The sequence below is a fragment of the Pleurodeles waltl genome, chromosome 3_1 (genome assembly GCF_031143425.1).
Source record: "Pleurodeles waltl isolate 20211129_DDA chromosome 3_1, aPleWal1.hap1.20221129, whole genome shotgun sequence".
NCBI classification, from domain to species: Eukaryota; Metazoa; Chordata; class Amphibia; order Caudata; family Salamandridae; genus Pleurodeles; species Pleurodeles waltl.
Genome location: NC_090440.1, coordinates 268,237,311 through 268,260,613, shown reverse-complemented (window position 1 = coordinate 268,260,613; position 23,303 = coordinate 268,237,311).

Genomic DNA, 23,303 nt, shown 5'->3' with positions numbered 1-23,303 from the left:
GGTAAGCCCTAAGTTGTGTAGGGCCTTGTATGTGTAGATCTGGATACTGATTTGGCAGCACTTGTGTATAGGCAGTCAGTGGCGTTTCTTTAAATGGAGGGAGATGTGGGTCCGTCTAGGGAGGTCCAGAATGAGTCTGGCTGCTGAGTTCTGGATGACTTGGAGTTGTTTTGCGAGGTGTAATAAGATTCCCACTTAGAGAGAATTGCTGTAGTCCAGGCAGCTGGTGATAAGGGCCTGCATGACGGTTCTCATAGTGGTGCCTGGAAGCCACTTGAAGATTTTCCAAAGCATTCGGATGGGGAGGAAGCAGGTGGCAGAGACTGCGTTGATCGGGTTCTCCATGCTGAGTTTGCTGTCGATGATGATCCCCTGGTTCCTGGAGAGATCTGAGGGTATGACTGGTGGTCCTAGATCAGAGCATCACCAGGAGTCATCCCAGGGTGAGGTGGAGTTTCTCAATTAGAAGATTTCTGTTTCGTCAGTTTTGCATTTAAGGCAGTTGTTCTTTGTTAGAAATGGGGTCAATGGTTAGCAGTCAGGTTACCCCCAGTCCAACAAGGACCCTCACTCCAGTCAGGGTAAGTCACACACAATCCAAATTATCCTGTGCCCACCCTCTGATAGCTTGGCACTGAGAAGTCAGGCGTAACTTAGAAGGCAATGTGTAAAGTATTTGTGCAATAAATCATACAATAACAAAATATAGCACCACAACAATACACCACACAGTGTTTAGAAAAATATGTAATATTTATCTGGACAAATGCAGGTCAAAACGATTAAAATTTAATAAGTATATGTTGAGATATCACTGAAAAGTGATGTAAAGTGTCTTAAGTTTTTTTAAAGCAAACAAAGTCTCTTTCAAGCACAAAGTAACTGGTTCATGTGAAAAATCTCTGCAAATGACTGCAGAGGAGGAGATGCGTGGAAACAAAGGAGTGTGTGTCAATATCTCGGGCCACACACGGTGATGCATCATTTAGTTTTCACGCAGGGACGGCTGTGCGTCGATTTCCGGTGCTCGGTCATGGATCCTCTTTGGTTTGCAGGGTTTTCAGTTGCTGCGGGGATGATGCATGGATTTCCAGGGCTGCTAGGATGAAGTCACAGGAGCTGCGTCGATCCGGTAGGCGTTACGTCAAATTTTCTACAGCACGGCTCGGCTGTGCGTCGATCTAATGAGGCCGTGTGTCGAATTTACAGTCGCTACGCTGAAGCTGCGTTGATTTTCTCATTGCGAAATTGGGGTGCGTCGTTCCGGTTTGTTGTGCGGTGAAATTTTCACATTGCGATGCAGGCTGTGCGGCACTTCTGGCAGGCTGTACGTCGAATTTCGCCACACAAGGAGTCCTTCTTGTAGAGATGAAGTCTTTTTGGTCCTGAGACTTCAGGGAACAGGAGGCAAGCTCTATCCAAGACCTTGGAGATCACTTCTTCACCACAGCCAGAGAGCAGCAAGGCAGCAGGGCAACAGCAAGGCAGCAGTCCTTCACAGAAAGCAGACAGGTGAGTCCTTTGGGCAGCCAGGCAGGTCTTCTTGGCAGGATGCAAGTTCTGGTTCAAGTTTTTTCTCCAGGAAGTGTCTAGGTTGGTAGTGTCAGAAACCCTGCTTAAATACCCAAATTTGACTTTGAAGTGGGGGAGACTTCAAAGAGTGGCTCAGAAGTGCACAAGGTGCCCTTTCAATTCCATCCTGCCTGCCAGGGTCCCAGTAGGGGGTGTGGCAGTACTTTGTGGGAGGGCAGGCCACTGTCCTTTGACATGTAAGTGTCAAGTACTCCACCCTCCCAGCCCAGGAAAACCCATTCAAAATGCAGATGTATGCAAGTGAGGCTGAGTATCCTGTGTTTGGGGTGTATCTGAGTGAATGCACAAGGGAGCTGTCAACTAAACTTAGCCAGACATGGATTGGAAGGCACAGAAGGATTTAAGTGTAGAGAAATGCTCACTTTTTAAAAGTAGCATTTCTAAAATAGTAATATAAAATCCAACTTCACCAGTCAGCAAGATTTTGTATCACCATTCTGGCCGTACTAAATATGACCTTCCTACTCCTTTCAGATCAGCAGCTACCACTCAAACAAGACATGAGGGTAGCCCCAATGTTAGTCTATGAAGGGAGGAGGCCTCACAGCAGTGTAAAGACGAATTTAGGAGTTTTACACTACTAGGACATATAGAACACATGTTCATGTCCTAGCTTTTACCTACATAGCACCCTGCCCTATGGGATACCTAGGGCCTACCTTAGGGGTGACTTATATGTAGAAAAAGGGGAGTTTAAGGCTTGGCAAGTACTTTTAAATGACAAGTCGAAGTGGCAGTGAAACTGCACACACAGGCACTGCAGAGGAAGGCCTGAGATATGGTTAAGGGCTACTTATGTGGGTGGCCCAACCAGTGCTGCAGATCCACTTGTAGCATTTAATCTACATGCCCTGGGCACATATAGTGCACTCTACTAGGGACTTATAAGTACATTAAATAGTCCAATTGGGTATGAGCCAATGTCACCATGTTTTAAGGAGCACAGAGTCCTAAAGCCAGCAAAATGAGGTCAGAAAAAGAGAAGGAGGAAGGCAAAAAGTTTGGGGGTGACCCTGCAGAAAGTCTATTTCCAACATGACAGTTTCCGTATAACATTACAACACCAGACAACTACCACAAAGCCTTGGATTGTAAACACAGTCTTGTGCCTGTTCAGGTTTTGTCTGCTTTGCATGCGCTTGCTTAAAAGTAGTCTTTGAGTTCTGTGATCGCAGCCCGTCCCTTCTGCTGGCCAGAAAGGGAGGCCGCATAGTTTCAAAAGCATGCTTTTTTTTAATTGATATATTGATATAAGAAGTTAATTTCCACCTCTGAGCACTAACGCATTCTCAAGCCGCTTGCAGTGTTCCTCAAGGCAGGGTGGAACTTCACTTGAGAATCTGGCTATATATTCATTTTATGCAGGTAAGGCAGAGAGGTCTATCACCAACACCATATCTGCCAACCAGATGCTCGAGCCCACAGAGGAAGTGAGAATGGAGACAGCGATCATCAGGGAGGAGGGAACAGGGGTGTCACCCTTGGGGTACTGCACTTCATTAAACAATGCAAGTGTTAAACTCTGTCTTGTTCCTCTGCAGCTGCACCATTGGCGGAGATAGGCACTGATGGGGTTGTGTAGACCTGTTCTGATCAGTGACTGCCCTTGTAATAGGAATCCGTTTCTCAATGAGGGTCACGCATGGTTGTGAGATAGGTTATCAATTAATTTCCTTAATGAGACCTCTTACCGAATAGAAGAAAGTGCTGGGCACTTAATATTCATTTTATGTGGCATTTTTTTAAGAGTACTCTCTTCGCAATGGGAGATGCTTGGGACTGTGGAGATTTGTTTTTTTTATTTAAATTCTCTTTGTGAGCTGTGCAGAATTAATATTATCCTCTCTTGGCTTTGAGAGCCTGAGTCACTTTGCTAGAATGGGGCAAGACGTGTAGACTAGCTGCCTGGTCCTCTGGACATGAAGTGGTTATTTGGCGAGGTGTGTTTGGTAATCATGTTGTTAGTTGCATTTGGTAAGTGCCTGGGCTATTTCCTATTAAGAAACAAGTCTGTAGAGTGCGTACCATGCCTGCATGTGTGTGAGTGTTACGGTGCAGGCATCCACTGTCACATGCTGCTGGGTATTCATTGTCGGGTAATTGCTGCCCAGCTCAATCATATAACCACATATTCTGGGTGTGAGCTGTGTGCCCCAAAACGCTCTAGTGAGTATTGATGTGGAGCATCAACATTTATATAGCTAACAGCCTCCTCACACCCTCTGTAGCCCCAACCACAACACAGAGTGCACCTCTGATCTCGGCATTTTGCTGAACTTTAAACCCCACACTCATAATGGCAAATGCCAAATGCAAATGCCCTGAGACTGAGGTGGGCCATGTTTTAGACTTTTCATCCTTGGGGTGGTCTCCCTTAACTTTTTGCATCTGCTTCCCAGGTTATTGATGTATGCTGGACTCTGGTTTTGCTGTTTTTGCTACTCTGGGCATTTTACCACTGCTAACCAGTGCTAAAGTGCAAGTGCTCCTTTACAAAATGTGTATGTAATTGGTTTATCCATGATTGGCATATTTGATTTACTAATAAGTCCCTAGTAAGGTGCACTAAAGATGCCAGGGCCTGTAAATCAAATGCTACTAGTGGGCCTGCAGCACTGGTTGTGCCACCCACATAAGCAGCTCTCTAATCATGTCTCAGACCTGCCACTGCATTGCCTGTGTATGCAGTTTGAACTGTAAATTTGACTTGGCAAGTGTACCCACTTGCCAGGCCTAAAACTTCCCTTTTCTTACATTTAAGACACCCCTAAGGTAGGCCCTAGGTAGCCCCAAGGGCAGGGTGCAGTGTATGGCTAAGGTAGGACATACAGTAATGTGTTTTATATGTCCTGACAGTGAAATATAGCTACATTTGTTTTTCACTGTTGCAAGGCCTGTCCCTCTCATAGGTTAACATGGGGGCTACCTTTAAATATGATTAAAGTGTAGATTCCCTTTGGGAGTGGTTAGACATGTGGAGTTTGGGGTCTCTGAGCTCACAATGTAAAAATACATCCTTTAGTAAAGTTGATTTTAAGATTGTGTGTTTGAAAATGCCACTTTTAGAAAGTGAGCATTTTCTGGCTTATACCATTTCTGTGACTCTGCCTGTTTGTAGATTCACTGTCTGGGTCAGTTTGACAGTTGGGCTGGTTGCACCTCACACTAGACAGTGACACACAGGGAGATGGTGTGTAGTCTGCATTTCCTGATGAACCATCTGTGCTAGGGGGGGGAGAGGAGTGATCACTTATACTTGAAAGGGCTGTGCATGCCCTCACACAATGCAGTCTCCAACCCCCGGTTAGTGTCTGGGGCCTGGCCTGGGCAAAGCAGGATTTCACATTTAAGAGAGACTTTGTTTGAAGTAGGCCTACTTCAAAGGATAAATTGGGTAAAAGAAGGGCACCTAAAACCACTGACTTTTGAACACTTCTGGAAACCAAGAGGAACCTCTGCCTGGAGAAGAGCTGAAGAGCTCAGGAGGAAGAGCTGCCCTGACTGTGACTGTGCTTGATGGATCTATCCTGCAGTTGTTGCTTCTGCCACAGTAAGTTGGCAAAGACTGGACTTTGTGTGCCTTCCATCTTGTGAAGATCTCCAAGGGCTTGATTTAGAGCTTGCCTCCTGTTGTTTGAAGTCTCAGGGACAGCAAATACTTCTCTCTGCCAGCACCTGGAGTCTCTGGAGAGAGTTCTACTCTGCCCTGTGGTGCCCATCCAGTTTCTGGGATCCTGAAAGGAGAAGCTGGCAGCTTAAGAGGAAGAAATCCACGCACAGCACGGCGTGCGGGGAAAAGATTGATGCAACTCCGATCTGCGGCTGAAGAAACGTCTCGCCACCAGCTCCGCGGCTGAAAATCAACGCTCCTCTGAAATGCGACTAAAGAATCGATGCACGGAACTGGAGAAATGACACGCAGCATTGCTGACGGAGGCTGGGGGATTGCAACCCACGCTGCGTGGTGTTCAGATCATCGTGCAGCCAGGTTTCCGACGCAAACACCGCTGGGCGTGTAAAAACAATGCAAGGCCTGCCCGGACCCGAGAGTGCTGACCAGATCGACAGATCGCTTTCCTGCGGAAAGAAGAAACGACACGCCCAACCCGACGAAAGGAGAAACGACGCAAGGTCACACTTGTGAGTGAAATTGACATATTGGAAGCCCTTTTTGACGCACACTCGCCCGTGCAGGGTTATTTTTGACACACCCAAGGTACATTTTCACGCTAAACTACAAAAAGACTCTTTTTGCTTTTTAATTGATAACTTGACTTGTATATTGTGGATTTTTGTCATTTTGGTCTTGTTTTGTTTAAATAAATATTTCCTATTTTTCTAAACCTGTGTTGTGTCATTTTGTAGTGTTTTCAGTAAGTTACTGTGTGTGTTGGTACAAATACTTTACACCTAGCACTCTGAAGTTAAGCCTACTGCTCTGTCAAGCTACCAAGGGGGTAAGGAGGGGTTAGCTGAGGGTGGTTCTCTTTTAATCCTGACTAGAGTGAGGGTCCTTGCTTGAACAGGGGGTAACCTGACGGTCAACCAAAGACCCCTTTTCTAACACCATACGATCAATCTGCAATGCTAGGTTAGGCCTGTCCCTGGAAGATGGTTCCATTTGGAAGCAAGAGACCCTTTAGAAGTGACTGCAGCCTTCTGGGCTAAACAAGCATGCATAAGGGCCACAAACCTATTGCTCTGCCAATTAATCTGAAGTAACCTAGCCTCTCTCTCTGCAGCCACAACCCTCCTTCTTCCGCTATGCGTTTAGTACAGCCCTATACACAGCAAGTGAAACCCTTTCAATACCCGCAGTCTCAAACAGTGAGGCAGCAAGGCTTGAACATCCCCCACTGAAAACGAGTAAGTGGGCCGACCTGATGGACTCACAGTAGTGTAGCACCTAAATATAGTGCAACATGGCTTAAAATTTTAAAAAGTGCTATGACGCAGTCACCACTGTGTCATAGTGCTTTTTTAATTTTAAGTTATATTGCACAGCAGCTCAACTGCTCTGCAATAAGTAAAAAGACACTGACAAAGTCAATAGAATTTGCATAGGAGAAACCTATTGGCTTTGCTAATGTTTGTTACTTTACTTATTATCCATTATTTGCCTTTCAGCAGAAAATAGCAGACTGTTGGGGCACTAGGGATTTAGCATGGGTTTAACCGAGTGATGTGTATGGAGTTAAAAGTCTAAACTATGCCCTTTCGTCTACCTATGGTATTTTTCATATTTAAGTATATGGTACCCCATAATGTTTGCTTGAGCAATATGCATGGCATTTTAATGACTCAATTTTATATACATGTAATTCAATCAATTTTAGGTATATATTTGAAGTTTAGAGTTATCATTGTACTCATTTAGCATCTCAATCAACATTATTGACAGTCTAAAGTACAGGTTATCCCTGTGTTAAAAAGACCGCTTTCAACTCATGCCAAAACAAAATCATTAAGGTTTCAGAAATGAAAAACAAAATCTTTATTCAGTGCTGCTGGTATTTTTTCTACAAAGAGAGGATTAAGATGAAATGCGTATATTTACCCATTCCCATGCCTACTAATTGCATTTGCATTCAATATAACATTTGAAACTGTTCTTTGTTTCCAAGCAAACTTCTACATTTTAGCTCTTGAATTAGCAATAGATGTAAGAAATATCAACAACGCAAAGTGATGCCACTCACGCAAGATCGAGGCCCATCTGCATTTGTTATCAGGAACCTTATTTATGACTCCAAGACTACTGCATGTGATAAGCTCTGGTAAAATTGACTCACAAAAAGAGATGTAGCAAAAGTGTCCCTTCCTGCACATAAACAATCATCCCTACAATGCAGGAACCCTTGCACCATGGTGTAACAGTGCCTGTGTTGGCATTAGGCAGCAATTTATGCACCATTGTAGGGGAAAAGGACAGGAATGCACCATATCTCATAGATACCGTGCAGTCCTGTCCTTCTGTTTTGACGCAGGGCAGTGCAGCAAAAAGACTTGCGGCGCTGCCCTGTTCTAAAATGTAGCAAATGAGGCCATGAGTTCTGAGGATGATCTCATAGATTGATATGTTAGAAATTGGGTTTCTGGTTGGCTAGGGTATGCACCTAAGCCAGGCAGAACCCACCCACTTTAGTCAGGGAAAGGGAGTTGCACGTCCAAGATAACCACTGCTTACCCCCTTGGTAGCTTGGCACAAGCTGGTAGGCCTAACCCGGAGGCAATGTGTAAAGCGATTTGCACAACACACACAAAACACGTGATGCAATATGTACACCACAAAGTAAACACAACACTGAGCTTTGTAAAAACAAACTATATTGCACAAAACATAATTAGACCAAACATTACATGCCAGTAATACCCTGCTACCTTAGCAGTTGTCAGAATGGTACAGAAGTTACTAATACTCTGCAAGACTAAGCAGTTGTCACATTAGAACACGTAAGTACTCAGGATTCTGTAATATAAGCAGTAGTCAGGAATCACAATAAAGAAATATGTGTACTTGTCATGAACACATCATAAATATCCATAAAAGGAACATTAGAGAACATATGGCAAGTCATAAAATTCACGTTAACAGATTATGCCCTTAAAATGAACATTAGCAACCATATATGAAAACATCATAAAAATAGGCAGGGAGCTATAAACCCATAAGGTCCATCCCAGGACCATCAGACATATATAAATCTCTAATAGAGTACCTGTTTTATGATGAGAGGCACCTCAGTGTCACGGGGATCATAGAGGGGGCCCCTGGCACTCCTGTGCACAAGACGGGGGCCACGTGTTGATCCTGAAGTGGAGGTGGGTGGTACGCACTCCCTCTGATATTGGATGTTTGGGCCCCTCCTGGGGCCTGCGCCTGAACCAGGAGCTGACACGTTCTGTGGGCCCCCCACGGGTCGTGACTGACCCTCCTGTGGAAGGGTGGCCACTAACACAAAAATGCCCAAAGTTAGCTGGGTCGTCTGCGCCCCTAAGGCAGTGTCAGGTGGGAAAGGAACTCCCTTTCCACGTCTGTGCTCTGCAATGTTGGAGGAAGCAGCCCTCGTCCTCGGTGCGGCTGCCCTGGTAATGAGGGGAGCAGGGGCCTCCAATGAGGCTTTCCTCCTGCTCGGAAGTAGCCGCATCCAACAAGGTGCGCAAGCCGCTCTTCTGCCAATCCCGGGCTGCGGCTGTGTGCAGGCACCAAGGTAGGTGCCTGCTTCTGCCCCGGGGGTGACTCTTCGAGTGCGCTTCGCCCCGGGGGCACGATAGGAGCTCGCTCATTCCTTTCCTTTCTCCTGGTGGTGCCCCGGGGGTACCTAAGAGGGCCGACGGCAAAAACAGCGCACTTACGAGTGCAGGAGATTCTTGGGATCCCGGTTGCGGCAATGATTCCCAGCACGGCAATGCGCATTTTCAAGAGCATGAAAACATTCCTTCAGCCCAGGTTGTGGTGGTGATTCCCAGCACGGCAATGCGCTTAGAAGCACAAGGGCACAAAGAAGCACTCACTAAGCACTTTAGATATATGAAACAGCACTCCTCATGATGGGGATAATTGCAGGAATCAGGGGCCACGGCATTCTGCCCCTGGAGGCAAGTGAGAGGAGAAGCACAGGGCTGGCAGGCCCAGCTGCAGGCCAGCACAAGGGATGCAGCTGGTGGCAGTTCCTCTTAGTGACCAGGCAGGTCACAGGTCAGCACAGCAGCAGCAGTCCAAGGTGGGTCATGGTGAGTCCATTCAGCAGCGTCCTGTGACCAGTTTCAGGTAAGTCTCTTCAAGTCTCAAGAATGTCTAAATTGTGGGGAAAATTCCCCTGCACTTATACTCAGTTTACAGTTTGTTTTTCAAAAGGAGGGGAGCGGAGGTTCTTGTCAGTTACAACGGGTCCTGGAAGTGCCCCCTCTCGCCTGCAGCACATGCTCCAAACATCAGTTGGGGTAAAACAACCCTATTGTGTGAGGCCAGGGCACAGCCTTTACAGGTGCAGGTGTGCCCCGCCTCTCCCTTCTCTCATCCCAAGAAGACTATTCAGTATGTAGATGCACCTCTGTGATACCTCCACCCTCCCTGTGTACAGGCTGTCTGAAAAGTATGCACAAAGCCCAATTGTCACTCTGCCCAGACGTGGATTGGAGTCAAGCTGCAAAACACCAGAATAATAAGCACAGAGAAATTCTCACTTTCTAGAAGTGGCATTTCTGTAATAGTAATAAAAAATCTACTTACACCAGTAAGCAGCATTTCTTACCACCACAACCATACCAAACATGCCTACGCTACCCCTCATAAATCAGACAATACCCCTTACACATAAAGCAAGGCATTTCTAATGCAATCTTATGAGAAGGCAGCACTCACAGCAGTGAGACACCAAGTTTGGTTGTTTGTAACTACCAGGACAGGCCACGCAACCCGGCACTTGTCCTGTCTTCACAATATATGGCACCCTGCCCATAGGGCTAGCTAGGGCGTACCTTAGGGGTGACTTAAGTGTAGTAAAATGGGAGTTCTGGGCCTGGCAAGTATATTTAGATACCAGGTCCCTGTGGCAGAAAACTGCACACACAGGCCCTGCGATAGCCGACCAGAGACAAGTTTGAAAGGCTACATCAGTGGGTGGTGCAAGCAGTGCTGCAGGCCCACTAGTAGCATTTAATTTACAGGCCCTGGGTATAGCGATACCACTTTACAAGGGACTTAAAGGTAAATTAAATATGCCAATTAGTTATAAGCCAATCATACCAATTTTACAAGGGAGCGCACATGCACTTTAGCACTGATTAGCAGTGAAACAGTGCTCAGAGTTTTAACGTCAGCCAACAAAGGTCATAAAAATAAGGAGGAAAAACTCAAAAAGTCTGGGGAATGACCCTGTAAAAGGGCCACATCCAACAATACTGCAAGAGACCACTGTCCCTCATCAGCCTACAACCAGCCCACAGTACGTTTATTCATAGAATCATAAAGACGTTGTGTTAAGAGTCTACTTATGGCTGAGTGGTTGATACACTGACAAATGTCCTTACATATTTATGGACGCTTTAGCTGGTGTGGCTTTGGTTGGTGTGTTCTATTAATCTGACCCTCTCTTTAATGAAATGTTATTATGATTTTGTGATTTAATGGTGAAAACAGATTGTTTGAATAATCTGCCTTCTGTATATTAGTCTCACCTGACACAAGAGTACACCTTAATATTTGTTGAGGACGATAAAAGGACATCCGAGTTGGTTTCATCCACAGACCGATGGAATTATTCTCACTGCCTCTTTTCAATCTTCCCAAAGCCTTTAATACCATTCATCAAACGTAGATCTACACTACAAGTCCATGATTTTACTGGACCTACACAGATCATCTGAGTTTTACTAAGTCACTTGTGGCCCGCCACTGTGGTGTGATACATTGCCACTGATATTCAATGTAAAACATTATACATGTTCAACTTTAATTTGTTTTGTATTTACAGACCTAGTTTCATGACGATCATCAGAAAATCACCTTCCTCCCAACCCTTCTAAATAATAATAACAAAACAATGATGGCATCTCAGAGAGAGTACTACAATTTTAGTACAAGGAGTCAAAGGACAAGGATGAATTATTTCAATTCAAATACTTAAAAACAATATAATAACAGATAGGTTTCCTGAATTTCAGGACAGACATCTAAGTGTACGGGGACATCTGAGGATCTTCAAAGCCTACTCTGTGACTGCTTAGAAGATTAAATAATGCTAATAGATAAAAAAAGTGTATATAAATAAAAAAGGAAACTGTAAAATTGAAAAATGAAAAATGTAAAATATTATGAAGGAATTTGACAATGGTGGCTAACTATTAAGGTATTACAGTATACTCAGATTGATTAATGGAAACAATGCAAGTACATCAAACAGAATATAGTATGGGTGATGAGTAGCCTCAATTGGATTTAGGAAAACTCCAACCTTACTTTTACATTTTGAGTTTTTTTATATTTCTTTGTGAATTTAACAAAATATCTCATAATTTGTGTATTATTTCTTTGATTAAAGCTAGTTTCTGTATTTTTCTGTATTGTTTTGAGGTGAAAATCATTGAAAATGCTTAGGCCGGAGTTGTCTTCTTCCAGTAATGACTCTTTGAGAGATCCCAGGATTCCAATAATGGTTCAGTGGCTCCCCCCGTTTACAGTAATGATCAAGTGTGGATCCATAGAAATCAAAAGGTTAAGAACCACTAGGACAGTAACTGGGTTCCAGGTTACACATGAAGCATCAAATAGATGGAACATGAAACTTATTTTAATGGATATTGTTACCAATAAATGAATCTTCCCCAGAAACAGTGTCTACTACTCTTGTAAGTTACAATTTTGAGTAGTGAATTTCCCAGGTTGTTGGCCTTACTTTTTGATGAAACTAGAAAATACAAGCTCACTCATTGTGTACTGCGTGAATGTGCCAGAATTGCCAAATTGATTTAAGCTCAACATTGGAAATGGACAGTTTTGGGACTGAGACCTCGACATATCTTGGTGAAATGTCTTGTACGGTATTTACATAAGGACCTGTGCACATGATTTGGATTGGTGCCTCCCACAGTACAGTGGGAATTGATCACAGGAAGTGTTTGGCTTGCTACTCTGTACTGAAGCAATTGTATTATCAGTAGTGACTTAGGGCCTGATTACATTCTTGGAGGATGGAATACTCCGTCACAAATGTAACAGATATTCTGTCAACCATTTTACGATTTCCATAGGATATAATGAAATTGTAACACTGTGCTCGGGATATCCGTCATAAAAGGATATGCATGTTTTGAGTACATTTAAGTGCACTTAGGCTAAGACTTCTCCACAATCATGAGATAGAATCAACTATTGAAATCCAAATGAGTTCTACTCACTTTTTTTCTCACAGTAGACAGTATCACATCCGCCATTTACATAAGCCATCATGGAATTGCATATATATGCCCACACCATAGGAATAAGTGATATTAGTTTTTAAGGGCTGAATTAGAAAGAGAACAAATTAGTTTTCAATTCCAGTTTCTCCTTCTACATATCCCAACAACAGACTGATATCTGAATAGAGCAATAACAGTAGTCATTTATGTTTGAAAATTAAATATGTGAATGGTTGTGCTCAGAGAATGCAAATCCTAGAAGTGGGGTTTCATTGCCCTGATTTGAAATGTACTATTTGGTTAGAAATATAGATCTAATTGCACCATGTTCACCACAAAAATTGAAAATGAAATGAAGAAGGGTATCAAAAATTAAATGAAGAGGAGGGAAATGCATTAACAACTTTCAAACATCAAAGTTGAACACTGTGTACTGCTGTAAATCTTCCCGTTTCTCAAGATCCGTGGGGCTGGCAAAATAATTGGACCTGCTCCGAATCAGATGCTGACTGAGTGTGGTGTCGGTACACTAGCAATCCAAGAGCTCGATTACAATAAGGTGCTGTTGCTTGCAAAATTCGGACTTATTTGGGTATATTCATTACATCCTTGAATATCAAGTTTGCGATAACCAATGCTTGTTAAATGTCTCATTTATTATAACCAATAATTGTTGATTATGCAGATTGTATTCCACCTGCTAAATTTCTGCCACCTGAAATGGTCAAAACATGTGTTCTTCACAATGTGATCTGTATTGAACACGTGCCCCAATTAGGAAGATAATTGCTCATTTCCTTAACAAGCAATCAACTGCCAAAAAGCACATGCGCACATTTGCTTCTTTAAGGATGCTTGTCTGAAGCCTTGCTTGGCTTCGTACCTATTGCTCTGCTCACCTGTTTCCAGTCAAGTCAAGTTCCTATTCCTCCAGCCTGCTCCTAGTGGAGTTCCAGTGCAAGTCAAGTTCCTTGTCCTCCAGTCTGCTTCTAGTCAAGTTCCAGTGTTCCTCGTTCTCTGACCAGCTTCCAGTCAAGTTCCAGCATTTCTCTTCCTCCAGACAGCTTCCGTCTTCTGCCTACATTCCCATAATTCCTGTAAAAGAGAGAAAATAAAAAAGGTGAATAAACCCTAGTTTGGGTTCTTCTGAAATTTTCAAGCAACTAACTTCATTTCAAGGTAAAGAAAGATTAATCGCTTGAATGAAACAAAAAAGAGCTCTGTCTTTTAAATACTTTATGACAATAAGAACTAGTGCGATTTATTGTTTGGGTTGGAATCCAAGATACAGCTAAATAGACATTATGGAAAGACGTATTTCCTGTAACAAGTTTTCCCCCGAAAATTGGGAGTTCAGGAATACAGCTAGTTTATCAAACTATTATTGGCAAGAGATTACACCAGAACACAAAGAAGCCCTTTAGTCAAGTTGATTGTTTTTGAGTTTGGACACTGATTCAGAGACTCTGAAAGTCTTGTAAAAAGAGGAACAGACTTGCTCAGCCTTATAGAAATGTATGCATAATGTGTGAAAAATAACCGACATTTTGCAATAGCTTATGCAAATTCAGTGTATTAATAAAGTAATTATTTTGCAGCCCAGAAACCTAAAAAGAAAGAACCCAGTATTTTGAGAAATCAGAAGTACTGACGCCCAACACGACACGTAGTCCAGGGTTCAGCAGTCCGATTCTGCAGGACACGAAGCAGAAGCTGGTATTTTTCATTTTCTCTTCCCAAAATCCCCTTCTCCTTGAGATCTTGTGAATGTACTCTTCATCGCAGTCATGTTAGTCCTCACCGGGATTGGGAAATTGTCATTGCTTCATCAGAATGCCTGGCATTCAGGTGAGTGGCTCGATAGAACACTGAGGTGGTCATTCTGACCCTGGCGGTCTTTGACCGCCAGGGCGGAGGACCGCGGGAGCACCGCCGACAGGCCGGCGGTGCTCCAATGGGGATTCCGACCGCGGCGGTAAAGCCGCGGTCGGACCGGCACCACTGGCGGGGTCCCGCCAGTGTACCGCGGCCCCATTGAATCCTCCGCGGCGGCGCAGCTTGCTGCACCGCCGCGGGGATTCCGACCCCCCCTACCGCCATCCAGATCCCGGCGGTCGGACCGCCGAGATCCGGATGGCGGTAGGGGGGGTCGCGGGGCCCCTGGGGGCCCCTGCAGTGCCCATGCCACTGGCATGGGCATTGCAGGGGCCCCCGTAAGAGGGCCCCTAAATGTATTTCACTGTCTGCTGCGCAGACAGTGAAATACGCGACGGGTGCAACTGCACCCGTCGCACAGCTTCCACTCCGCCGGCTCGATTCCGAGCCGGCTTCATCGTGGAAGCCTCTTTCCCGCTGGGCTGGCTGGCGGTCTGAAGGCGACCGCCCGCCAGCCCAGCGGGAAAGTCAGAATTACCGCCGCGGTCTTTCGACCGCGGAACGGTAACCTGACGGCGGGACTTTGGCGGTCGGCCTCCGCCGCCCGCCAAGGTCAGAATGAGGGCCAGAGTATGCAAACATAATGCGTGTGACACCCCAGCCCCAATGATGCTGCCCTAAGTACAATTGCACAGTGAGATACATTTTGGAATATAATGCATGAATGTAAAGTCTATTCTGTAAATTACAAATCACCTGATGTATGAGCTGTAACAACCAGGTACAGTAAAAATTTCCATACCTTGCCTGAGAGGAGGGAGGAGAGTGGAGATGGTGGTGAGGAGGCAGCAATGGACATTCACAGACTCAGTGGTCCTTTCATCCTTGATTGACAAGAATAAACCAACCAGCACCTATAAAAACAAAAAGAGGACTGATACAAATGGATTGTGCTTCAAACACCTTATAAAATTGATATGAAGGATAAGACTAATGATCAGCAATGAGGTAGTTTATATGTTATTCCTACCATTGATGTCACAATAATCATCTTTACGTGACAATCTTTGCATTTTGTTGTTAGAAGTCCTAACAAAAATAACTGTAAAGTGGTGCACTGAAAACCTATGTTAATGGGTATTCACTATAGAATAGTAATTTTACATGATGTGGTATGGCCCTAAAAAATCATGTATGATTATTTAATTCAATTTCATCCGTGTCTTTATGAAATTAATTCATAGTTTTCACTCAAATGCTAATGAATTTCTAGAAGGAAATGTTTTACATGTTAATATCGAAAATGTAGTACCCCACTGTACCTATTGGAATGCACTAACATACTTATTGTGTTTTAGATCGACCGTAACATGAGCACTGTCCAAGATTATTAATGATGGATTCATAATTCTGAATGTTATATGTAACTTGCTTGATATAAATGAATGTGCCATTTTAAATCACTTTTCTACGTGAGGCCTCCAAGGCCCTGTTTCATAAAATGTGTAGAAAGATGTTTATTAATTCTTTCTAACGTGATATTTCTTTCAGATATTGTTCCAATAGAATGTTAGCTTGGAAACAGATGTTCTATTGTTTTACGCATAGTGAGCTTGATAACGTAGCCATGAACTCAATACATTGAAGGACTGTGGAAATGAACAACATACAATTGTTTCAAATCATACAGATGAGCTAAGATGGATGTCTTTCCCATGTTGGTAAAGGGAATCGTTCCTAATGTTTCAAGTGACTGTCGTATCATGGACTGTGATTTTATAGTTAAACCTCCTGATTTGTGTGGCGTGATCAACTGGCAAATCATCATGCATTTTGGACTTTATTATTCTGTTCCCCAGTTGGATTAGCAGCATTCTGTAGGCATTCTTTTTTCTGGATCCCCTTAGACTTTAAGAAGTACAGACCTCTTTGCCCCTACCCTTTATTTCCAATGCTTTGCTTTGCTTTGCTTTGTTTTGCTTTGCTGAGAATTAGAACTCTTGATCGAGCTTCTGAAATGCTGATGCCTTCCCTTTTTATCTACTTTTTTGCCAACTTTGGTTAGCCACATATTACCCAAGATGTTGTTTTCCAATATTCTTTTTGTCCTTTATTTTCTTATACTTTCTGTCCTTGTGTTCTTTAGCCCAGCACATGCTAACTTGTGACTTTTAAATTTACAGGGCTTTTCCTTTATCCTAGCTATCAAACGTATGTGTCTTTTAAAGTGCCATCTTTCTTAAAAAAAACTGGGCGGCACTTGTTTTCACATCATCAGATAATCCTAATGATGTTTTGTATTGCTACTGTTGGGTGTTTAAGCATTTTGATGTTAGTTTGTCTAAATTGCTTTCGACGCCTGGGACTACCCATGGTGACTCTGTATCTTTATAGCATTGTTTTGGGAATTAGCTTCATAAATCTGAGCACAGATCTGTAATAACTTTCTTTAACTTTATTCCCAACTTCTTTTTTTTGTGTATGGCCAAATGGATCATACTGTCATTTTGAATTATTGTTTGAGTTTTGATACCTAACCTTTCTACACCCGATGCTGGTGGAAAATACCCATTGACCTTGACAAAAACATACCTAGAAAATGCCTACCAGCAACAAATCAATCAGGTGTTGAGTTTACACTATAGAGAGAACATTCTGAACTGCAATGTAATAGGTACATAATTTTGCATTTACCCTCCATATCTGATATAATAAATACAATAGACTGGTCTAATGTGCAGTATAAAAAGAATGTACCAGCTACTAAAATGCAAAGAAAGGAATACCTTCACAATAACTACAGTTTGTAACATATGCATAGATAATTAGAAAAGATATTACAAAGGGTAAATCTGACTTTCTCTAAAATCATGTATTATATACACATAAGTAATCAAACTCTGGCCCATCACTGACTTCTAATGGGATTACAGACCGAGAATTCAACATGCAAGTCAACTTCTCTTCTCAGAAGCAGTGGCCAAATGCCCTCAGAAACAAGTCACTGAATCGGTCAAAATGACCACTGTTCCTACAGTTACGCATACTGTTCTGACAATGTTATCAAAAGAATTGGCAGATATTAAACTTTCCACAGAATTAGTGAAAACGGCAGTAGAAACAGTCACAGCAGAATTGTAATCATTAGAAGGAGAGGTCACAAGATCCACAGCACAATTAACAATGATAGAACACATGATTACCAATGTAAAATCACATCTCAATAGACTAGGGGAATGAACGTTGATGTCTCCGAAGGAAAACCCTTGATTTGATAGATCGGAGCCAGAGGGATGATGTGACACTAATTGGATCCCTGAACTAGTGGAAAAAGATGATTATATAATTTTTCTATGTACCGTAATAAGCAAACACTTAACATTCCTTTTAACCCTTCCCTGGTATTCCAGAGAGCACATTAAGTGCCTTCTTACCTTGGCACCTTCACTGTCCAGCCTCTGCAACAAGCTACAGAAATCATAATGACAGTGAGAAAACATGACTTTTCTCAATATAGGAATAACCAAGTTTATTTCGCATGAGATTTCTCATTGGACCCGAATACTAAATGAACAAAGGTTTTAGCACTCCAACCGTGATTATGGAAAAATACATTAAGGACGGTTTCTTACATTCCACCAAGATGATTTTTATGACTGATGGATGCACAAGAGAATAAGATGAACTGGAGGATATAGGGAGATCTAGATGAATTAGAAACCATCATATGAGAGCACAACCTTCTACAGTAACTGCAACTCACATAATGTCAGATATTCCAAATAGCAAGGAGAATGCAGGTCAAGCAGAAAGATTCCACTGGGAAAAAGTAACATAAAGATGTTAATTTACCAAGAAACGTGCTACCGGGAAAACTACTCAGTATCGAGGTAAGTCCAGATATTGCTAAAGATTTTCTAAAGACATATGGATAACAATTAGGTCCAGGTGAAATTTGCAGCTTTTAACTCAGCAGAATTCCATGGAGTTACAAGAAAGCGTTGCAGGATTCCGTAGAATTCTGCAAGCTAGCATAATTAGGCACAGTCCACTGCTCACGCTGTGATTTACATCAGGAGCTCATTCTACACTGATTGTTCACCATTGTGGCGCTAGAGGGCATAGGTTCTAAAGATGATTTTGCTGCTGCTCCAGTAGATTTTCTATTTGAGCAGCAGCTTTCTGATCATGAATGTTTGCGACCTCCTGCAACTGCCTGCTTTGAAGAAATGTCACCAGGTACCCTCCAAGTGGCCAAAATTGTGCTGGGAAATGTCAGATCTTGCTCACTCTCACCAAATTACCATTCACAAGCCCATTATGAATTCTACAAAGGTGCGTTTGGCAGGTTTTGGCCAGTATTCCACAATGCTAGCGAAATGTGGCATGGCCAAAGCTCCGCCAAGTCGGTCGGCAGAAAATAATATATCACCCACCCGTAATAAAAATTAAGATTTCTGAAAAGTGCGACATCTCAAGATATCTGACAATGAAAGACTTATATTTCCCTGACACTTGAAACTACAAACATAAACAATTGCCATCATTAAAATGAAAACAACTCATGATGCAATCCCTTAGTTGTACTAAAGAGACTCATTATTATGATTATGTAATGTGTTCATATTTTATTATATACATTTCTTAAATATGCTGGTTGTATTATTTCCCCTTACTGGTATAATTATCTATTGAATTGTCAGCATATTCTGTAAATGGTTACTGCATTTCCTAAGAGTCTTGACTCCTTCAATTTAAAGTTTGAAGGACAATTCAGCAGTGCCATTTGGCACATTTTCTTCCTATTAATACTACACACTCATCACAATCTATGCCTGCTACTGCTTTCTTATACTTTAATATCATACATACTCAAAAACACCAACATCATGTCCTAATAGAAACCCAGAAAAACCCTATGGTTTCTATCCGGGACACCTTTATATTTTCAACCCCTTCTTTCTGACAAACTTACATCCCAACACATTAAACAGAAAATATTTGAACTTCCTCTTAACTTGAGATCCATAACCTAAATTATATAATTCACAAATCCAAGGTAGGACTGTGTAATAGGGTGCCATAACTTCAGGGCGAGAGGACTTAGGGGGTCATTCCAACCCTGGCGGTCGGTGTAAAAGCGGCGGCCAACCCGCAAACAGGCAGGCGGCCAAAAAAATGGAATTCCGACCCTGGCAGGAACCGCCAACACAGCCCGCCACTTTAACACTCCGACCGCCACGGCGGTACAGACAAGCAGCGCGGCGGTCACCGCCAACAGACAGGCAGCAGACAATGTACCGCCCACCCTATCACAACTCACCAATCCGCCACCTTTTCCGGGGCGGGAGCCCCGCCGATAAAAACACGGCGGAAACAGACTTCGAACGGGAAAACGCTCACCTCTACACACTCCACGAGGAATCTGGACAGCATGAAATCCGAACTACACATCCTACCAGCTATTGTCTACCTGCTCCTCTACCAGGAGCACGAACGCCGGCGCAGAAGACAACGGTGAGTACTGCACCTACGACACAGGGGAGGGGGGAGGCAAAAAATTACGGGGACACACATACTCCACACACCCACCCCCACCCTCACCCACTACAACACACACATCAATGCAGAGCACCAAGTCAGAGTGACACCCCCCAACCCCCCAGGAAGAATGCAAAGACAAAATAAAATGATCATTAAAAATGAAGTATATTATAGTATAATTGAAGTTAAGTGAAATATGAAATATATAAATAAAATATATTACATCATGAACAATATATACATAGGTCAAAAGTCCGGGCCATATTGGCTATCACCCATTGTTCGTGGGCCAATGGGCCTAAACACATGGGCAAAGCCCACCCACGAGACCCGATTCCATTGGAGAGAACACTGCAGGGGCATCAGATAGTAAAACTACAGGCACCTCAGGGGGAAGGGGGGCACCTCAGCCAGTTGAGTCCACGACGCCAGATCCACGAGGGGCCTCCATGGCCACTGTACCATCCTGGGGAGTGCAAAGCCACAGTCTCACAAGTCTCCACAGTGGGTGGGTTGCCCACTGTACCATCCTGGGGAGTGCAAAGCCACAGTCTCTCAAGTCTCTACAGTGGGTGGCTTGCCCACTGATCCATCCTGGGGAGTGCAAAGCCACAGTCCATCAAGTGGATTACAGACTCCACTGGTTCTGGAGGAGGCATGGTGCCCAGAGTGCTTCGTGAAGCCCTGGCCGACACAGATCCGGCCCTGCCATTGGGCCAGCGATGCTTGACAGGAAGGGCCCAGCGGAGCGGTGCTTGAGATGAAGGGCCCAGCGGAGCGGTGCTTGAGATGAAGGGCCCAGCGGAGCGGTGCTTGAGATGAAGGGCCCAGCGGAGCGGTGCTTGACAGGAAGGCCCCAGCGGAGCGGTGCTTGACAGGAAGGGCCCAGCGGAGCGGTGCTTGAGATGAAGGGCCCAGCGGAGCAGTGCTTGGCAGGAAGGGCCCAGCGGAGCGGTGCTTGAGATGAAGGGCCCAGCGGAGCGGTGCTTGACAGGAAGGGCCCAGCGGAGTGGTGCTTGAGATGAAGGGCCCAGCGGAGCGGTGCTTGAGATGAAGGGCCCAGCGGAGCGGTGCTTGAGATGAAGGGACCAGCGGAGCGGTGCTTGACAGGAAGGGCCCAGCAGAGCGGTGCTTGAGATGAAGGGCCCAGCGAAGCGGTGCTTGACAGGCAGGGCCCTGTTCAGCGGTGCTTGTCACGGCGGGGCCCTGTTCGACGGTGCTTGTCACGGCGGGGCCCTGTTCGGCAGTGCTTTTCACGGCGGGGCCCTGTTCGGCGGTGCTTGTCACGGCGGGGCCCTGTTCAGCGGTGCTTGACATGTGTTCACAGGGAACCACATCGGGCCAATATTTTCCGCTCAGTCGCCATCCGACCTTTCGCTTGTGGGGCCCTCCTGTGCTGGAGTCCTGGGCCCGTGGGTGTCGTCCTTCACACCCGAAATGGGGCTGGTGGGGCCCTCCTGGGCAGCTCGCCTGCTGCCGGAAATGTCCGCCCTGCTGCCCTCCTTCGCCAATTCTCTGGGGCCCTTGCCTCCCTTTGTGTATGTGCCAGGTAACGGTGCCAGGGTAGTGCCTTTGGGGGCTGCCGTCTCTGGCCTCTCGCGCCGGCCCTTCCCTTTTTTAGTTTTTTTCCCAGGGGGTGGGCTGGCTGTCCCCTTGCTGCTGGCCGATGTTGCTGCCCTAGCTGGTGGACTCCAATAGCCCTAGACTATGGTCCTTGTAGGTGCAGGGCTTGTGGTGGCTGAGGTGCTGTTTGGACTCTTACGAGATGGAGGGGGTGGGTCAGGTGATGCAAAGAGGTTCAGTTTGGAGAGGAAAAACTTTTTAGGAGCAGTGGGAAGGGTAGGTGCAGTGGGTATGGGAGTGGAGGAAGAGGATGTGGTTGTAGGAGAGTCAAGTGTGCTGTCTTTGGGTGCAGGTGCTTGTGACGGAGGCGGTCGTGAGGTGGATGGCTGTTGGGTGGGTGGCTGCCTGCGTTTGTGTGGTTTGGAAGAGGGGGTGACAGACACACTGGGAGAGGACACAGGGGATGTGTAAATGGCAGTGGGGGTGGTGACTGCACGTGTGCGGAGTGTTCTGGTGGGTGTGCTGGTGATGGACGTACTGGCTGATGGTGGTGTGCATGCAGGTGTGAGTGGAGACGTCACAGGGAGGGAGGAGGGAGACGAGGAGGAGGGGGACACAGAGGAGGCAGTGGCTGTTGGCATGTCTGCATGTGGATGTTGCATGTGTGAATGCATGTGTGATCTGTGGTGCTTATGTCTGGATGAGCTGCCCTTGGGTGTTGATGTGTGTGCAGGCTGGTCTGTAGGTGTGGCTGGGATAGGCAGAGGAACAGGGGAGTGGCACTGGGATGAGGAAATTGGAGGGGGGAGGCAGGAGACAGGGACAATGGCTGCCGTCATTGCTGAGGCCAGAGCGTTGAACGATCGCTGATGGGCAGCCTGACCCGAATTAATGCCCTCCAGGTATGCATTGCTCCTGTGCACCTCCCTTTCTACACCCTGGATGGCATTCAAAAGGGCAGACTGCCCAACAATGAGCGTCTGGAGGAGGTCAATGATCTCCTCACTGAGGGCAGCAGGGGTAACTGGGGCAGGGCCTGAGGTGCCTGGGGCGAAGGAGATGCCCGCCTTCCTGGCCGAGCGGGCACGGGGCGAACGCTGAGGGGCTGCTTGGAGGGCGGAGCTGGTGCGCGGGGTGGCGGCTGTACCTGTTGTAGCAGTGGGCACAGATGTTGCTGCCACCACAAGGGAGCTCCCTTCCGAGGACGTGTCTGTGTCGCTGATGTCTCCACGGGTCCCGGTTGTGGAGCTCCCCTCGCCCTCCGTCTCACTGGTGAACTCGGAGTCGGTTGCATGGCCCTCCGGGGCCATGTGAGATGCAGCTCCCTCGTGCTCCGATGCCACTTCTCCTCCGCCTGATGATGCTAATGCACACATGAACAGGAAGACCACAAAAAAGGGGGGGGGGAGAAAAATGACATGTTGAGTGCATGCATTGGCGACACCGTTGGCGGAGAGGACAGACACAGAAGCCCCCTGCACTACGCCGCGCACTCGGTGTACACTACTCAATTATTGTGACTTGGCCTACAAGCCTATGGACGACAACTGCACACATAGGTGACCCCGGCCATGGATAGCTGTACTTAGCACCCTACAGAGGTGGGGGGCGGGGGCACAGGGCCATGCCTTACGGAGGGGACCAGCCTACAGAAGTCGCCCTGTCCTAGAGATACCCACAGCCCTCCTCCCCCACCCAGACACCTCCACTGTGCGCTAACATAGCAGAATGTGCTGGTACTCACCCCCTTGTGTCTGCTGTGATGTCCTCACGCGCCCATCCAAATCGGGGTAGGCCACTGCCAGGATCCGGGACATCAGGGGGGT